The 14,874-nt window shown below is 34.9% G+C and overlaps 2 long non-coding RNA genes across 2 annotated transcripts; both read right to left on the bottom strand.

Annotated features, from left to right (window-relative positions):
- Nucleotides 1-3,562: 3,562 nt before the first annotated feature.
- On the bottom strand, nt 3,563-9,347 carry LOC147833170 (uncharacterized). Its single transcript, XR_015945099.1, has 5 exons — nt 8,579-9,347; nt 7,546-8,020; nt 5,791-6,242; nt 5,234-5,604; nt 3,563-4,490 (listed from the first exon to the last, which is right to left on the bottom strand). It is a non-coding gene; the product is annotated as an uncharacterized LOC147833170 (long non-coding RNA).
- A 638-nt stretch (nt 9,348-9,985) lies between these two features.
- LOC148679568 (uncharacterized) lies at nt 9,986-13,214 on the bottom strand. Its single transcript, XR_015945102.1, has 3 exons — nt 12,790-13,214; nt 11,446-12,230; nt 9,986-11,073 (listed from the first exon to the last, which is right to left on the bottom strand). It is a non-coding gene; the product is annotated as an uncharacterized LOC148679568 (long non-coding RNA).
- Nucleotides 13,215-14,874: the final 1,660 nt, after the last annotated feature.

The following is a 14,874-nucleotide window of genomic DNA, read 5'->3' as shown; positions in this document are numbered from 1 at the left end:
AGGTGAAAATCTATGTCTCTGACTGAGTTTGCATTACTGTGATTTGACCTCTCTGCTGGCTGAGATAAGCTCATTTTCAACGTCCAATTCAGAAAGTGATAAAAACAGATCCAGCCATAAAATGCATCATTCTTTTTTGTTTTAGACAACAATTCATGCACTGTTAAACATGTTAAAGCAAGTTGCAAGTGAAAATCTATGTCTCTGACTGAGTTTGCATTACTGCTTATTTTGACCTCTGCTGGCTCTGAAAAGCTCATTTTCAACGTTCAATTTAGAATGTGATAAAACCAGATCCAGCCACTAAAATGCATCATTCTTTTTGTTTTAGACAACATTTCATGCACTGTTAAACATATTAAAGCAAGTTGCAAGTGAAAATCTATGTCTCTGACTGAGTTTGCATTACTGCTTATTTTGACCTCTGCTGGCTCTGAAAAGCTCATTTTCAACGTTCAATTCAGAATGTGATAAAACCAGATCCAGCTACTAAAATGCATCATTCTTTTTGTTTTAGACAACATTTCATGCACTGTTAAACATGTTAAAGCAAGTTGCAAGTGAAAATCTATGTCTCTGACTGAGTTTGCATTACTGTGATTTGACCTCTCTGCTGGCTGAGATGAGCTCATTTTCAACGTCCAATTCAGAAAGTGATAAAAACAGATCCAGCCATAAAATGCATCATTCTTTTTTGTTTTAGACAACAATTCATGCACTGTTAAACATGTTAAAGCAAGTTGCAAGTGAAAATCTATGTCTCTGACTGAGTTTGCATTACTGTGATTTGACCTCTCTGCTGGCTGAGATAAGCTCATTTTCAACGTCCAATTCAGAAAGTGATAAAAACAGATCCAGCCATAAAATGCATCATTCTTTTTTGTTTTAGACAACAATTCATGCACTGTTAAACATGTTAAAGCAAGTTGCAAGTGAAAATCTATGTCTCTGACTGAGTTTGCATTACTGTGATTTGACCTCTCTGCTGGCTGAGATAAGCTCATTTTCAACGTCCAATTCAGAAAGTGATAAAACAGATCCAGCCATAAAATGCATCATTCTTTTTTGTTTTAGACAACAATTCATGCACTGTTAAACATTTTAAAGCAAGTTGCAAGTGAAAATCTATGTCTCTGACTGAGTTTGCATTACTGCTTATTTTGACCTCTGCTGGCTCTGAAAAGCTCATTTTCAACGTTCAATTCAGAATGTGATAAAACCAGATCCAGCCACTAAAATGCATCATTCTTTTTGTTTTAGACAACATTTCATGCACTGTTAAACATGTTAAAGCAAGTTGCAAGTGAAAATCTAAGTCTCTGACTGAGTTCATTACTGCTTATTTTGACCTCTGCTGGCTCTGAAAAGCTCATTTTCAACGTTCAATTCAGAAAGTGATAAAACCAGATCCAGCCACTAAAATGCATCATTCTTTTTGTTTTAGACAACATTTCATGCACTGTTAAACATGTTAAAGCAAGTTGCAAGTGAAAATCTATGTCTCTGACTGAGTTTGCATTACTGCTTATTTTGACCTCTGCTGGCTCTGAAAAGCTCATTTTCAACGTTCAATTCAGAATGTGATAAAACCAGATCCAGCTACTAAAATGCATCATTCTTTTTGTTTTAGACAACATTTCATGCACTGTTAAACATGTTAAAGCAAGTTGCAAGTGAAAATCTATGTCTCTGACTGAGTTTGCATTACTGGAATTTGACCTCTCTGCTGGCTGAGATAAGCTCATTTTCAACGTCCAATTCAGAAAGTAATAAAACAGATCCAGCCATAAAATGCATCCTTCTTTTTTGTTTTAGACAACATTTCATGCACTGTTAAACATGTTAAAGCAAGTTGCAAGTGAAAAACTATGTCTCCGACTGAGTTTGCATTACTGTGATTTGACCTCTCTGCTGGCTGAGATAAGCTCATTTTCAACGTCCAATTCAAAAAGTGATAAAACAGATCCAGCCATAAAATGCATCATCCTTTTTTGTTTTAGACATCATTTCATGCACTGTTAAACATGTTAAAGCAAGTTGCAGGTGAAAATCTATGTCTCTGACTGAGTTTGCATTACTGTGATTTGACCTCTCTGCTGGCTGAGATAAGCTCATTTTCAACGTCCAATTCAGAAAGTTATAAAAACAGATCCAGCCATAAAATGCATCATTCTTTTTTGTTTTAGACAACAATTCATGCACTGTTGAACATGTTAAAGCAAGTTGCAAGTGAAAATCTATGTCTATGACTGAGTTTGCATTACTGCTTATTTTGACCTCTGCTGGCTGAGTAAAGCTCATTTTCAACGTTCAATTCAGAATGTGATAATACCAGATCCAGCCACTAAAAAGCATTTTCTGTTTGTTTTAGACAACATTTCATGCACTGTTAAATATGTTAAAGCAAGTTGCAAGTGAAAATCTATGTCTCTGACTAAGTTTGCATTACTGCTTATTTTGACCTCTGCTGGCTGAGTAAAGCTCATTTTCAACGTTCAATTCAGAATGTGATAAAACCAGATCCAGCCACTAAAATGCATCATTCTTTTTGTTTTAGACAACATTTCATGCACTGTTAAACATGTTAAAGCAAGTTGCAAGTGAAAATCTATGTCTATGACTGAGTTTGCATTACTGCTTATTTTGACCTCTGCTGGCTGAGTAAAGCTCATTTTCAACGTTCAATTCAGAATGTGATAAAACCAGATCCAGCCACTAAAATGCATCATTCTTTTTGTTTTAGACAACAATTCATGCACTGTTAAACATGTTAAAGCAAGTTGCAAGTGAAAATCTATGTCTCTGACTGAGTTTGCATCACTGCTTATTTTGACCTCTGCTGGCTCTGAAAAGCTCATTTTCAACGTTCAATTCAGAATGTGATAAAACCAGATCCAGCCACTAAAATGCATCATTCTTTTTGTTTTAGACAACAATTCATGCACTGTTAAACATGTTAAAGCAAGTTGCAAGTGAAAATCTATGTCTATGACTGAGTTTGCATCACTGCTTATTTTGACCTCTGCTGGCTCTGAAAAGCTCATTTTCAACGTCCAATTCAGAATGTGATAAAACCAGTTCCAGCCACTAAAAAGCATTTTCTTTTTGTTTTAGACAACATTTCATGCATTGTTAAATATGTTTAAGAAAGTTGCAAGTGAAAATCTATGTCTCTGACTGAGTTTGCATTACTGCTTATTTGGACCTCTGCTGGCTCTGAAAAGCTCATTTTCAACGTTCAATTCAGAATGTGATAAAACCAGATCCAGCCACTAAAAAGCATTTTCTTTTTGTTTTAGACAACATTTCATGCACTGTTAAACATGTTAAAGCAAGTTGCAAGTGAAAATCTATGTCTCTGACTGAGTTTGCATTACTGCTTATTTTGACCTCTGCTGGCTGAGTAAAGCTCATTTTCAACGTTCAATTCAGAATGTGATAAACCAGATCCAGACACTAAAATGCATCATTCTTTTTGTTTTAGACAACATTTCATGCACTGTTAAACATGTTAAAGCAAGTTGCAAGTGAAAATCTATGTCTATGACTGAGTTTGCATTACTGCTTATTTTGACCTCTGCTGGCTCTGAAAAGCTCATTTTCAACGTTCAATACAGAATGTGATAAAACCAGATCCAGCTACTAAAATGCATCATTCTTTTTGTTTTAGACAACATTTCATGCACTGTTAAACATGTTAAAGCAAGTTGCAAGTGAAAATCTATGTCTCTGACTGAGTTTGCATTACTGCCTATTTTGACCTCTGCTGGCTGAGAACAACTCATTTTCAACGTTCAATTCAGAATGTGATAAAACCAGATCCAGCCACTAAAATGCATCATTCTTTTTGTTTTAGACAACATTTCATGCACTGTTAAACATGTTAAAGCAAGTTGCAAGTGAAAATCTATGTCTCTGACTGAGTTTGCATTACTGCTTATTTTGACTTCTGCTGGCTGATAAAAGCTCATTTTTAACGTTCAGTTCAGAATGTGATAAAACCAGATCCAGCCACTAAAATGCATCATTCTTTTTGTTTTAGACAACAATTCATGCACTGTTAAACATGTTAAAGCAAGTTGCAAGTGAAAATCTATGTCTCTGACTGAGTTTTTATTACTGCTTATTTTGACCTCTGCTGGCTGAGTAAAGCTCATTTTCAACGTCCAATACAGAATGTGATAAAACCAGATCCAGCTACTAAAATGCATCATTCTTTTTATTTTGGACAACATTTCATGCACTGTTAAACATGTTAAAGCAAGTTGCAAGTGAAAATCTATGTCTATGACTGAGTTTGCATTACTGCTTATTTTGACCTCTGCTGGCTCTGAAAAGCTCATTTTCAACGTTCAATTCAGAATGTGATAAAACCAGATCCAGCCACTAAAAAGCATTTTCTTTTTGTTTTAGACAACATTTCATGCACTGTTAAATATGTTTAGGAAAGTTGCAAGTGAAAATCTATGTCTCTGACTGAGTTTGCATTACTGCTTATTTTGACCTCTGCTGGCTCTGAAAAGCTCATTTTCAACGTTCAATTCAGAATGTGATAAAACCAGATCCAGCCACTAAAATGCATCATTCTTTTTCTTTTAGACAACAATTCATGCACTGTTAACCATGTTAAAGCAAGTTGCAAGTGAAAATCTATGTCTCTGACTGAGTTTGCATCACTGCTTATTTTGACCTCTGCTGGCTCTGAAAAGCTCATTTTCAACGTTCAATTCAGAATGTGATAAAACCAGTTCCAGCAACTAAAAAGCATTTTCTTTTTGTTTTAGACAACATTTCATGCACTGTTAAATATGTTTAAGAAAGTTGCAAGTGAAAATCTATGTCTCTGACTGAGTTTGCATTACTGCTTATTTTGACCTCTGCTGGCTCTGAAAAGCTCATTTTCAACGTTCAATTCAGAATGTGATAAAACCAGATCCAGCCACTAAAAAGCATTTTCTGTTTGTTTTAGACAACATTTCATGCACTGTTAAATATGTTAAAGCAAGTTGCAAGTGAAAATCTATGTCTCTGACTGAGTTTGCATTACTGCTTATTTTGACCTCTGCTGGCTGAGTAAAGCTCATTTTCAACGTTCAATTCAGAATGTGATAAAACCAGATCCAGCCACTAAAATGCATCATTCTTTTTGTTTTAGACAACATTTCATGCACTGTTAAACATGTTAAAGCAAGTTGCAAGTGAAAATCTATGTCTCTGACTGAGTTTTTATTACTGCTTATTTTGACCTCTGCTGGCTGAGTAAAGCTCATTTTCAACGTCCAATACAGAATGTGATAAAACCAGATCCAGCTACTAAAATGCATCATTCTTTTTATTATAGACAACATTTCATGCACTGTTAAACATGTTAAAGCAAGTTGCAAGTGAAAATCTATGTCTCTGACTGAGTTTGCATTACTGCTTATTTTGACCTCTGCTGGCTGAGTAAAGCTCATTTTCAACGTTCAATTCAGAATGTGATAAAACCAGATCCAGCCACTAAAATGCATCATTCTTTTTGCTTTAGACAACATTTCATGCACTGTTAAACATGTTAAAGCAAGTTTCAAGTGAAAATCTATGTCTATGACTGAGTTTGCATTACTGCTTATTTTGACCTCTGCTGGCTCTGAAAAGCTCATTTTCAACATTCAATTCAGAATGTGATAAAACCAGATCCAGCCACTAAAAAGCATTTTCTTTTTGTTTTAGACAACATTTCATGCACTGTTAAATATGTTTAGGAAAGTTGCAAGTGAAAATCTATGTCTCTGACTGAGTTTGCATTACTGCTTATTTTGACCTCTGCTGGCTCTGAAAAGCTCATTTTCAACGTTCAATTCAGAATGTGATAAAACCAGATCCAGCCACTAAAATGCATCATTCTTTTTCTTTTAGACAACAATTCATGCACTGTTAAACATGTTAAAGCAAGTTGCAAGTGAAAATCTATGTCTCTGACTGAGTTTGCATTACTGCTTATTTTGACCTCTGCTGGCTGAGTAAAGCTCATTTTCAATGTCCAATACAGAATGTGATAAAACCAGATCCAGCTACTAAAATGCATCATTCTTTTTGTTTTAGACAACATTTCATGCACTGTTAAACATGTTAAAGCAAGTTGCAAGTGAAAATCTATGTCTCTGACTGAGTTTGCATTACTGCTTATTTTGACCTCTGCTGGCTGAGAACAGCTCATTTTCAACGTTCAATTCAGAATGTGATAAAACCAGATCCAGCCACTAAAATGCATCATTATTTTTGTTTTAGACAACATTTCATGTACTTTTAAACATGTTAAAGCAAGTTGCAAGTGAAAATCTATGTCTCTGACTGAGTTTGCATTACTGCTTATTTTGACTTCTGCTGGCTGATAAAAGCTCATTTTCAACGTTCAGTTCAGAATGTGATAAAACCAGATCCAGCCACTAAAATGCATCATTCTTTTTGTTTTAGACAACAATTCATGCACTGTTAAACATGTTAAAGCAAGTTGCAAGTGAAAATCTATGTCTCTGACTGAGTTTTTATTACTGCTTATTTTGACCTCTGCTGGCTGAGTAAAGCTCATTTTCAACGTCCAATACAGAATGTGATAAAACCAGATTCAGCTACTAAAATGCATCATTCTTTTTATTTTGGACAACATTTCATGCACTGTTAAACATGTTAAAGCAAGTTGCAAGTGAAAATCTATGTCTATGACTGAGTTTGCATTACTGTTTATTTTGACCTCTGCTGGCTCTGAAAAGCTCATTTTCAACGTTCAATTCAGAATGTGATAATACCAGATCCAGCCACTAAAATGCATCATTCTTTTTCTTTTAGACAACAATTCATGCACTGTTAAACATGTTAAAGCAAGTTGCAAGTGAAAATCTATGTCTCTGACTGAGTTTGCATTACTGCTTATTTTGACCTTTGCTGGCTGAGTAAAGCTCATTTTCAACGTCCAATACAGAATGTGATAAAACCAGATCCAGCTACTAAAATGCATCATTCTTTTTGTTTTAGACAACATTTCATGCACTGTTAAACATGTTAAAGCAAGTTGCAAGTGAAAATCTATGTCTCTGACTGAGTTTGCATTACTGCTTATTTTGACCTCTGCTGGCTGAGTAAAGCTCATTTTCAACGTCCAATACAGAATGTGATAAAACCAGATCCAGCTACTAAAATGCATCATTCTTTTTGTTTTAGACAACATTTCATGCACTGTTAAACATGTTAAAGCAAGTTGCAAGTGAAAATCTATGTCTCTGACTGAGTTTGCATTACTGCCTATTTTGACCTCTGCTGGCTGAGAACAGCTCATTTTCAACGTTCAATTCAGAATGTGATAAAACCAGATCCAGCCACTAAAATGCATCATTCTTTTTGTTTTAGACAACATTTCATGCACTGTTAAACATGTTAAAGCAAGTTGCAAGTGAAAATCTATGTCTCTGACTGAGTTTGCATTACTGCTTATTTTGACTTCTGCTGGCTGATAAAAGCTCATTTTTAACGTTCAGTTCAGAATGTGATAAAACCAAATCCAGCCACTAAAATGCATCATTCTTTTTGTTTTAGACAACAATTCATGCACTGTTAAACATGTTAAAGCAAGTTGCAAGTGAAAATCTATGTCTCTGACTGAGTTTTTATTACTGCTTATTTTGACCTCTGCTGGCTGAGTAAAGCTCATTTTCAACGTCCAATACAGAATGTGATAAAACCAGATCCAGCTACTAAAATGCATCATTCTTTTTATTTTGGACAACATTTCATGCACTGTTAAACATGTTAAAGCAAGTTGCAAGTGAAAATCTATGTCTATGACTGAGTTTGCATTACTGCTTATTTTGACCTCTGCTGGCTCTGAAAAGCTCATTTTCAACGTTCAATTCAGAATGTGATAAAACCAGATCCAGCCACTAAAAAGCATTTTCTTTTTGTTTTAGACAACATTTCATGCACTGTTAAATATGTTTAAGAAAGTTGCAAGTGAAAATCTATGTCTCTGACTGAGTTTGCATTACTGCTTATTTTGACCTCTGCTGGCTCTGAAAAGCTCATTTTCAACGTCCAATACAGAATGTGATAAAACCAGATCCAGCTACTAAAATGCATCATTCTTTTTATTATAGACAACATTTCATGCACTGTTAAACATGTTAAAGCAAGTTGCAAGTGAAAATCTATGTCTCTGACTGAGTTTGCATTACTGCTTATTTTGACCTCTGCTGGCTGAGTAAAGCTCATTTTCAACGTTCAATTCAGAATGTGATAAAACCAGATCCAGCCACTAAAATGCATCATTCTTTTTGCTTTAGACAACATTTCATGCACTGTTAAACATGTTAAAGCAAGTTTCAAGTGAAAATCTATGTCTATGACTGAGTTTGCATTACTGCTTATTTTGACCTCTGCTGGCTCTGAAAAGCTCATTTTCAACGTTCAATTCAGAATGTGATAAAACCAGATCCAGCCACTAAAAAGCATTTTCTTTTTGTTTTAGACAACATTTCATGCACTGTTAAATATGTTTAGGAAAGTTGCAAGTGAAAATCTATGTCTCTGACTGAGTTTGCATTACTGCTTATTTTGACCTCTGCTGGCTCTGAAAAGCTCATTTTCAACGTTCATTTCAGAATGTGATAAAACCAGATCCAGCCACTAAAATGCATCATTCTTTTTCTTTTAGACAACAATTCATGCACTGTTAAACATGTTAAAGCAAGTTGCAAGTGAAAATCTATGTCTCTGACTGAGTTTGCATTACTGCTTATTTTGACCTCTGCTGGCTGAGTAAAGCTCATTTTCAACGTCCAATACAGAATGTGATAAAACCAGATCCAGCTACTAAAATGCATCATTCTTTTTGTTTTAGACAACATTTCATGCACTGTTAAACATGTTAAAGCAAGTTGCAAGTGAAAATCTATGTCTCTGACTGAGTTTGCATTACTGCTTATTTTGACCTCTGCTGGCTGAGAACAGCTCATTTTCAACGTTCAATTCAGAATGTGATAAAACCAGATCCAGCCACTAAAATGCATCATTATTTTTGTTTTAGACAACATTTCATGTACTTTTAAACATGTTAAAGCAAGTTGCAAGTGAAAATCTATGTCTCTGACTGAGTTTGCATTACTGCTTATTTTGACTTCTGCTGGCTGATAAAAGCTCATTTTCAACGTTCAGTTCAGAATGTGATAAAACCAGATCCAGCCACTAAAATGCATCATTCTTTTTGTTTTAGACAACAATTCATGCACTGTTAAACATGTTAAAGCAAGTTGCAAGTGAAAATCTATGTCTCTGACTGAGTTTTTATTACTGCTTATTTTGACCTCTGCTGGCTGAGTAAAGCTCATTTTCAACGTCCAATACAGAATGTGATAAAACCAGATCCAGCTACTTAAATGCATCATTCTTTTTATTTTGGACAACATTTCATGCACTGTTAAACATGTTAAAGCAAGTTGCAAGTGAAAATCTATGTCTATGACTGAGTTTGCATTACTGCTTATTTTGACCTCTGCTGGCTCTGAAAAGCTCATTTTCAACGTTCAATTCAGAATGTGATAAAACCAGATCCAGCCCCTAAAAAGCATTTTCTTTTTGTTTTAGACAACATTTCATGCACTCTTAAATATGTTTAGGAAAGTTGCAAGTGAAAATCTATGTCTCTGACTGAGTTTGCATTACTGCTTATTTTGACCTCTGCTGGCTCTGAAAAGCTCATTTTCAACGTTCAATTCAGAATGTGATAAAACCAGATCCAGCCACTAAAATGCATCATTCTTTTTGTTTTAGACAACAATTCATGCACTGTTAACCATGTTAAAGCAAGTTGCAAGTGAAAATCTATGTCTCTGACTGAGTTTGCATCACTGCTTATTTTGACCTCTGCTGGCTCTGAAAAGCTCATTTTCAACGTTCAATTCAGAATGTGATAAAACCAGTTCCAGCAACTAAAAAGCATTTTCTTTTTGTTTTGGACAACATTTCATGCACTGTTAAATATGTTTAAGAAAGTTGCAAGTGAAAATCTATGTCTCTGACTGAGTTTGCATTACTGCTTATTTTGACCTCTGCTGGCTCTGAAAAGTTCATTTTCAACGTTCAATTCAGAATGTGATAAAACCAGATCCAGCCACTAAAAAGCATTTTCTGTTTGTTTTAGACAACATTTCATGCACTGTTAAATATGTTAAAGCAAGTTGCAAGTGAAAATCTATGTCTCTGACTGAGTTTGCATTACTGCTTATTTTGACCTCTGCTGGCTGAGTAAAGCTCATTTTCAACGTTCAATTCAGAATGTGATAAAACCAGATCCAGCCACTAAAATGCATCATTCTTTTTGTTTTAGACAACATTTCATGCACTGTTAAACATGTTAAAGCAAGTTGCAAGTGAAAATCTATGTCTCTGACTGAGTTTGCATTACTGCTTATTTTGACTTCTGCTGGCTGATAAAAGCTCATTTTCAACGTTCAGTTCAGAATGTGATAAAACCAGATCCAGCCACTAAAATGCATCATTCTTTTTGTTTTAGACAACAATTCATGCACTGTTAAACATGTTAAAGCAAGTTGCAAGTGAAAATCTATGTCTCTGACTGAGTTTTTATTACTGCTTATTTTGACCTCTGCTGGCTGAGTAAAGCTCATTTTCAACGTCCAATACAGAATGTGATAAAACCAGATCCAGCTACTAAAATGCATCATTCTTTTTATTATAGACAACATTTCATGCACTGTTAAACATGTTAAAGCAAGTTGCAAGTGAAAATCTATGTCTCTGACTGAGTTTGCATTACTGCTTATTTTGACCTCTGCTGGCTGAGTAAAGCTCATTTTCAACGTTCAATTCAGAATGTGATAAAACCAGATCCAGCCACTAAAATGCATCATTCTTTTTGCTTTAGACAACATTTCATGCACTGTTAAACATGTTAAAGCAAGTTTCAAGTGAAAATCTATGTCTATGACTGAGTTTGCATTACTGCTTATTTTGACCTCTGCTGGCTCTGAAAAGCTCATTTTCAACGTTCAATTCAGAATGTGATAAAACCAGATCCAGCCACTAAAAAGCATTTTCTTTTTGTTTTAGACAACATTTCATGCACTGTTAAATATGTTTAGGAAAGTTGCAAGTGAAAATCTATGTCTCTGACTGAGTTTGCATTACTGCTTATTTTGACCTCTGCTGGCTCTGAAAAGCTCATTTTCAACGTTCATTTCAGAATGTGATAAAACCAGATCCAGCCACTAAAATGCATCATTCTTTTTCTTTTAGACAACAATTCATGCACTGTTAAACATGTTAAAGCAAGTTGCAAGTGAAAATCTATGTCTCTGACTGAGTTTGCATTACTGCTTATTTTGACCTCTGCTGGCTGAGTAAAGCTCATTTTCAACGTCCAATACAGAATGTGATAAAACCAGATCCAGCTACTAAAATGCATCATTCTTTTTGTTTTAGACAACATTTCATGCACTGTTAAACATGTTAAAGCAAGTTGCAAGTGAAAATCTATGTCTCTGACTGAGTTTGCATTACTGCTTATTTTGACCTCTGCTGGCTGAGAACAGCTCATTTTCAACGTTCAATTCAGAATGTGATAAAACCAGATCCAGCCACTAAAATGCATCATTATTTTTGTTTTAGACAACATTTCATGTACTTTTAAACATGTTAAAGCAAGTTGCAAGTAAAAATCTATGTCTCTGACTGAGTTTGCATTACTGCTTATTTTGACTTCTGCTGGCTGATAAAAGCTCATTTTCAACGTTCAGTTCAGAATGTGATAAAACCAGATCCAGCCACTAAAATGCATCATTCTTTTTGTTTTAGACAACAATTCATGCACTGTTAAACATGTTAAAGCAAGTTGCAAGTGAAAATCTATGTCTCTGACTGAGTTTTTATTACTGCTTATTTTGACCTCTGCTGGCTGAGTAAAGCTCATTTTCAACGTCCAATACAGAATGTGATAAAACCAGATCCAGCTACTTAAATGCATCATTCTTTTTATTTTGGACAACATTTCATGCACTGTTAAACATGTTAAAGCAAGTTGCAAGTGAAAATCTATGTCTATGACTGAGTTTGCATTACTGCTTATTTTGACCTCTGCTGGCTCTGAAAAGCTCATTTTCAACGTTCAATTCAGAATGTGATAAAACCAGATCCAGCCACTAAAAAGCATTTTCTTTTTGTTTTAGACAACATTTCATGCACTGTTAAATATGTTTAGGAAAGTTGCAAGTGAAAATCTATGTCTCTGACTGAGTTTGCATTACTGCTTATTTTGACCTCTGCTGGCTCTGAAAAGCTCATTTTCAACGTTCAATTCAGAATGTGATAAAACCAGATCCAGCCACTAAAATGCATCATTCTTTTTATTTTGGACAACATTTCATGCACTGTTAAACATGTTAAAGCAAGTTGCAAGTGAAAATCTATGTCTATGACTGAGTTTGCATTACTGCTTATTTTGACCTCTGCTGGCTCTGAAAAGCTCATTTTCAACGTTCAATTCAGAATGTGATAATACCAGATCCAGCCACTAAAATGCATCATTCTTTTTCTTTTAGACAACAATTCATGCACTGTTAAACATGTTAAAGCAAGTTGCAAGTGAAAATCTATGTCTCTGACTGAGTTTGCATTACTGCTTATTTTGACCTTTGCTGGCTGAGTAAAGCTCATTTTCAACGTCCAATACAGAATGTGATAAAACCAGATCCAGCTACTAAAATGCATCATTCTTTTTGTTTTAGACAACATTTCATGCACTGTTAAACATGTTAAAGCAAGTTGCAAGTGAAAATCTATGTCTCTGACTGAGTTTGCATTACTGCTTATTTTGACCTCTGCTGGCTGAGTAAAGCTCATTTTCAACGTCCAATACAGAATGTGATAAAACCAGATCCAGCTACTAAAATGCATCATTCTTTTTGTTTTAGACAACATTTCATGCACTGTTAAACATGTTAAAGCAAGTTGCAAGTGAAAATCTATGTCTCTGACTGAGTTTGCATTACTGCCTATTTTGACCTCTGCTGGCTGAGAACAGCTCATTTTCAACGTTCAATTCAGAATGTGATAAAACCAGATCCAGCCACTAAAATGCATCATTCTTTTTGTTTTAGACAACATTTCATGCACTGTTAAACATGTTAAAGCAAGTTGCAAGTGAAAATCTATGTCTCTGACTGAGTTTGCATTACTGCTTATTTTGACTTCTGCTGGCTGATAAAAGCTCATTTTTAACGTTCAGTTCAGAATGTGATAAAACCAGATCCAGCCACTAAAATGCATCATTCTTTTTGTTTTAGACAACAATTCATGCACTGTTAAACATGTTAAAGCAAGTTGCAAGTGAAAATCTATGTCTCTGACTGAGTTTTTATTACTGCTTATTTTGACCTCTGCTGGCTGAGTAAAGCTCATTTTCAACGTCCAATACAGAATGTGATAAAACCAGATCCAGCTACTAAAATGCATCATTCTTTTTATTTTGGACAACATTTCATGCACTGTTAAACATGTTAAAGCAAGTTGCAAGTGAAAATCTATGTCTATGACTGAGTTTGCATTACTGCTTATTTTGACCTCTGCTGGCTCTGAAAAGCTCATTTTCAACGTTCAATTCAGAATGTGATAAAACCAGATCCAGCCACTAAAAAGCATTTTCTTTTTGTTTTAGACAACATTTCATGCACTGTTAAATATGTTTAGGAAAGTTGCAAGTGAAAATCTATGTCTCTGACTGAGTTTGCATTACTGCTTATTTTGACCTCTGCTGGCTCTGAAAAGCTCATTTTCAACGTTCAATTCAGAATGTGATAAAACCAGATCCAGCCACTAAAATGCATCATTCTTTTTCTTTTAGACAACAATTCATGCACTGTTAAACATGTTAAAGCAAGTTGCAAGTGAAAATCTATGTCTCTGACTGAGTTTGCATTACTGCTTATTTTGACCTCTGCTGGCTGAGTAAAGCTCATTTTCAACGTCCAATACAGAATGTCATAAAACCAGATCCAGCTACTAAAATGCATCATTCTTTTTGTTTTAGACAACATTTCATGCACTCTTAAATATGTTAAAGCAAGTTGCAAGTGAAAATCTATGTCTCTGACTGAGTTTGCATTACTGCTTATTTTGACCTCTGCTGGCTGAGAACAGCTCATTTTCAACGTTCAATTCAGAATGTGATAAAACCAGATCCAGCCACTAAAATGCATCATTATTTTTGTTTTAGACAACATTTCATGCACTGTTAAACATGTTAAAGCAAGTTGCAAGTGAAAATCTATGTCTCTGACTGAGTTTGCATTACTGCTTATTTTGACTTCTGCTGGCTGATAAAAGCTCATTTTCAACGTTCAGTTCAGAATGTGATAAAACCAGATCCAGCCACTAAAATGCATCATTCTTTTTGTTTTAGACAACAATTCATGCACTGTTAAACATGTTAAAGCAAGTTGCAAGTGAAAATCTATGTCTCTGACTGAGTTTTTATTACTGCTTATTTTGACCTCTGCTGGCTGAGTAAAGCTCATTTTCAACGTCCAATACAGAATGTGATAAAACCAGATCCAGCTACTAAAATGCATCATTCTTTTTATTTTGGACAACATTTCATGCACTGTTAAACATGTTAAAGCAAGTTCCAAGTGAAAATCTATGTCTATGACTGAGTTTGCATTACTGCTTATTTTGACCTCTGCTGGCTCTGAAAAGCTCATTTTCAACGTTCAATTCAGAATGTGATAAAACCAGATCCAGCCACTAAAAAGCATTTTCTTTTTGTTTTAGACAACATTTCATGCACTGTTAAATATGTTTAGGAAAGTTGCAAGTGAAAATCTATGT

Source organism: Danio rerio, chromosome 17, assembly GCF_052040795.2.
Source record: "Danio rerio strain M-AB ecotype USA chromosome 17, GRCz13ab, whole genome shotgun sequence".
NCBI classification, from domain to species: domain Eukaryota; kingdom Metazoa; phylum Chordata; class Actinopteri; order Cypriniformes; family Danionidae; genus Danio; species Danio rerio.
The sequence above is the reverse complement of the archived record's forward strand: the minus strand, read 5'-3'. Positions and strand labels throughout refer to the sequence as shown.